We start from the raw sequence: 5,503 nt of genomic DNA, 5'->3' as shown, positions 1-5,503 counted from the left end.
TAATTCTATCATATGAGATGCTGCTTCGACTCGATACCGAGAAACTCATTTTTACTGTTTGAGATACTGCTTCATCAATATGAAGAGTCTCATTTCATATTTTTTAGAGGTACTGCTCTAAGTATCCTCGGAGAGTCTTAGATTCAATTAAGGTATCTTTCCCTTGTTGGAATATCTTAATTCTATCATATAAGATGCTGCTTCGACTCGATACAGAGAATCTCATTTTTACTGTTTGAGATACTGCTTCATCAATATGAAGAGTCTCACTTCAGATTTTTTTAGAGATACTGCTCTAATATCCTCGGAGAGTCTTAGATTCAATTAAGGTATCTTTCCCTTGTTGGAATATCTTAATTCTATCGTATAAGATGCTGCTTCGACCCGATACAGAGAATCTCACTTTTACTGTTTGAGATACTGCTTCATCAATATGAAGAGTCTCATTTCAGATTTTTTAGAGGTACTGCTCTAAGTATCCCCGGAGAGTCTTAGATTCAATTAAGGTATCATTCCCCTTATTCGGAATATCTTAATTCTATCATATAAGATGCTGCTTCGACTCGATACAGAGAATCTCATATTTTTACTGTTTGAGATACTGCTTCATCAATATGAAGAGTCTCATTTCAGATTCTTTTAGAGATACTGCTCTAATATCCTCGGAGAGTCTTAGATTCGGTTAAGGTATCTTTCCCTTGTTGGAATATCTTAATTCTATCATATAAGATGCTGCTTCGACTCGATACAGAGAGTCTCATTTTTGCTGTTTGAGATACTGCTTCATCAATATGGAGAATCTCATTTCAAGATTTCTAGAGATACTGCTCTAAGTATCCTCGGAGAGTCTTAGATTCAATTAAGGTATCTTTCCCTTGCTGGAACATCTTAATTCTATCATATAAGATGTTGTTTCGACTCGATACAGAGAATCTCACTTTTACTGTTTGAGATGCTGCTTCATCAATGTGAAGAGTCATATTTCAGATTTTTTTAGAGATACTGCTCTAAGTATCCTCGGAAAGTCTTAGATTCAATTAAAGTATTTTTCCCTTGCTGGAATATTTTAATTCTATCATAATAAGATGAAAAAGAAAGTGGTCTAGAGTCTTCTATTCCCTTTCCCGACTGTTAGGATACGAGTTGTCTTACTCGACTATCCGAGTAATCGTCATCCGACCAAAAACATCTCGACCAATCAAAACATCTGACATATTAATCCAACTTGTCACCCCCATGTGACTGAAACTCTTTTCAGAAAGAACACTGTTAATCCTTTCTAATGCGCACAACAAACTAAATGTTTAAGCCTCCGCTGAGAGTAGACAAGCCAACGTTTAGCCTTTAGAATGCAACCTAAACATATGTTCACTAAAAGACACCAACCAACCGTAGTTCCCCGAACTACGAATGCTCTGATTTCCTTATTATACCATAAGGATACGTAGGCAGGAGATTGATGTATCTTCGCGAGCACACTAATAAAAAACCTCCCCTTTCCCTTTCTAAGGTTCCCATCCATTTCTATTTTTAATAATTTTATAACCCAAAGATAACAAACAAACATAAATTAACACTCGAAACGCACATTAGAACTAAAAGGTTCCCGTTGAGTACAACGGACGTAAGGGGTGCTAATACCTTCCCCTTACGTAATCCACTCCCGAACCCGAATATGGTTGCGACGACCATTATTCAATTTCCTAAAGGTTTTATCGATATTTTCCTATCCCTTTATTGGGATAAATAAAGTTCGGTGGCGACTCTGTTCGAACATAAATTTTTCCGCGACCATCGCGAGGAATCGTATTTTTCAAGATGCGACAGATGGCGACTCTGCTGGGGACTAGCTCCAAGCAAAAGAGAGTGAAGCCTAATTTAGTTTAGTTTTTGTATTTTGTGTTAATCTTGTTTGTTTGTCTGTTATTTTTATTCTGTTATTATTATTCTGTTATTATTATTCTGTTGTAATTATTGTATTGTGATTTATTGACTATGTCTTATTTGGGGCTCTCTGTTGGGGGTGCTTTGTGAGATAAGCTCTCCACCCGAGTCTGAGAAAAACCATAAGATTAAGTTGGTGGTTGCGTAGTGGGCGCTCACAAGGAGTCTTCCTTGTTGGGAAGAAACGAAGACCCCGCCTAGAGGAGATTCTCTTGAGATATTATTTTCCGACGAGTCTTCGTCACGACGATAGTATTTTCAAGTTGGATCAATGACTCTAGGGACCTTTTAACCCACTATATCCGGTGGTTATGTTGTATTAAACTACAAAGTTTCAGACTTGTTGGGTTAATACGAAAGCCCCAATCAGATGAGATCCCTTGGACGTATTACTATCTTACAGTAATATTTCCAACCTCGATCTATGACTCTGAGAACCTTGTTAGAACCCTGGACTCGAGAGTCGTGTAGTAGAATCCTCATGGAGTTTTCCTTGTTGGGACAATACGAAGACCTCACCTAGACGAGATCTTCTTAAGGATATTATTGTCCGACGAGTTTTCGTCACGGCAGTGACGTCCTCAAGAAATATCCATGACTCTGGGAACCTACCAATTATAGAGCCTACCCATGGGGTTCCATTAATCAGAGATATCTGTCATTTACCCGTTATTCTGATCCATCTGAGAACACTTTGAACTTATGATCCTAAACATGTCACTACATTCATACACATATCATTGCATTCACATTCATCATCATACATTTCATATCATTTTCACCAAAAATAAATACAAAAAAACTCATCCACCCTTCGTCCATAGCCTGCAGTTGATTTCCCGATGCTCATATCAGACTTGAAGTAGCTCTTGAAAGATCATGGATCCGTTGGAGCAAAGTCATATTGCATTGGGAGGAGATGTGGACTCGATAAAAAATCAGCTAGACTAACTTGTGGAAGCTATGATAGTTTCATCAAAAAAGGAAGACATCCTCAACACGGACAATCGTTGGACTGATTTGTTTCTATTTTTGCATTTGTAATTTCTTTGTTGTTAAAAGCTGCTTGTGTTTAAACATTGTTGTTTTTAATGGTAATATTGATGAAGTAATGATGCATGTTTTGAATTAATTATCTCGCATTCGCTCATTTTTCTTCTCTTATATCAAAAACAAAAATACATCATTATTTCTCCCATTCACTTTTCTTTATCATAATTTTTGTTTTAGCAAAGATTTGAGGGAGGATGACGAAAACAAAATACCCGTAATTGCTGACTGTATGCTTTCGGATAAAATCCTACTGATGATGTACAGGCATTGTTTCAAATCCCCAAACAGTAGAGAGATAAGGAGTTAATCCCTAGTCAACCACTTCGAGCCTAGAAGTAGAAGTTTCTTTCGGATCTAAAAAAACCTTACATTAAACCTGGGGCAGGGTAGTGTTCAGTTAATCTGACTATGCATTCAAATCACAAGATGAAATATCCAATATGTGGATCAACTACATGCCATTCTTCGCACACATCCTAAAGTGTCGAAGGAACCTTGAAAAATCAAAAAGTTATGTTGGTTGTTCTCCGAATGACCATTGACTTGGCAGTCACAAATTTTCAAAAAAGAATCAAAGAAAAGCCCGCTAAGTCGATACCCCAAAAGTAGACTTAGGCAAAAATAGGGGCAATCCCGATGGACTAAAGCTTCAAAAAGCGGTCCATGCAAAAGTTAGGGATCAACAAAAATCAAAGGAGGTCACGAAAACCCTCAACAAAATAAAAACAAGATTTAGTGACCACCATATCAAGAATCAAAGGGTCACCGACATCCAGAAAATGAAATAAACTGACTGTCATTTCAAGAGACTTTGAATCATCATCTTTATCCTTACACCTTCAAAAAAGACGAATGTGTAGGTTGAATTACTTGAACGTAGGATTGGAGATCATCATGAAGAAGGGGTGGGTTAAAATAAACTTTGAGCCTTATATCCTTTTGTTTCAATAACCATGAACCAAGCCACGTTACAACCCTCAAAAGACCTAATTGAGGTAGGGTTTATTCCGAAAGCATACTACAACAAGGTTGCGTAAACTGACTCCTAAAGATTTGCAAATATTCAACATCAATGTCATTATTCTCGCTGTGTGTTTCACACTTTAAATTGCTAAATCAGCATTACATTTGGACCCATGGTCCACTCGTCACACATTATCACATCATTCAAATAAATTCTTTTCAAAACTTGCATGAGTATCACATTAAAATTACCATTTTTGAATAAATAATTTTAACTGCAAGTCAGTACTTAACGTCAGGGAAATTCCAACAATAAGGAACAATCAGAGGAGCTTGGACATTCGTTGGTGCTAACCCGAATCAAGACTACCTCATAACCCACAAATCAGGTGCATGCCACCTAAACATCAGTTGATCATAGGAAAATTACTCCAAGAATTGGTCAGTCTTAAACAGTCTCCAACATCTGTTAATAAATGTGCAAATCATTTCAAGAATCAGTTGATCAGAGCAAATCATCTCAAAATTATATTAACTAGGGGCAGATCACCTAGAGGTTATGTTGGCCAGGGAAAACCCCCTCAATGTTCAGTTAGGGTGAGTTAAGTCGCTCCAACGCTCATACCAGGGCAAGCTACCTCAAGAGCACAGAGAAGTCAACCACTCCAAGAGTCGGTTAACCAAGGTTAAATCCTTTCATGGATCAAAATTCTGGGGCAATCCATTTCCAAATTACGACACAATTGTTTTCAAAATCCTTTCGAGGCAAATATTTTGCATAGGCCCATCACATTGGGGAAAGATGAGCCATACAAGAGTGAGTCCTCTCCATGTTTTCAAGCAGTTCAAGCAAAAGCTTTTTTCGCAAGTCAGCAAATGCAGAGTTCAAGATGAGTGTTGGGGAATCATGCTACCACCCCATAAAATAACCTTTTGACAGATAGAAGCCTTTTTGGAAACCTTCCAATCATTACATAAATCATCATCATGCATTAGTCATGTCGCTTTGCTCTAGCATAAAGCCATGCATATCATATCATTTATCAGGCATAACCCATAACATGAACCCGACATCAAAAAGCCTTGAAACCCAAAATCTGACGCCAAAGTCCAATTCTCGTTTGGCAAATTATTTCAAAGCCCAGTTCTCGTCTGGAAATTTATTTCAAGGTCCAGTTCCCGTCTGACAATTTATTTCAAAGCCCAGTTCCCGTCTGGCAATCTTTTTCAAAAGCCCAGTTCCCGTTTGGCAATTTATTTCAAACCCAGTTCCCGTCTGGCAACCTTTTTCAAAGTCCAGTTCTCGCTTGGAAATTTATTTCAAGGGCCAGTTCCTGTCTGGAATTTTATTTCAAAGCCCAGTTCCCGTCTGGCAACCTTTTTCAAAAGCCCAGTTCCCGTCTCGAAATTTATTTCCAAAGTTCAGTTCTCGTCTGGCGATTTATTTCCAAAGTCCAGTTCTCGTCTGGCGAACTATATCAAAAATCAGTTCTTGCATGATAAATCATTTGCCAAATACCAGTTCTCGTCTGGTAAATTATCT

The sequence above is a fragment of the Lathyrus oleraceus genome, chromosome 1, assembly GCF_024323335.1.
Source record: "Lathyrus oleraceus cultivar Zhongwan6 chromosome 1, CAAS_Psat_ZW6_1.0, whole genome shotgun sequence".
NCBI lineage: Eukaryota > Viridiplantae > Streptophyta > Magnoliopsida > Fabales > Fabaceae > Lathyrus > Lathyrus oleraceus.
The sequence above is the reverse complement of the archived record's forward strand: the minus strand, read 5'-3'. Positions refer to the sequence as shown.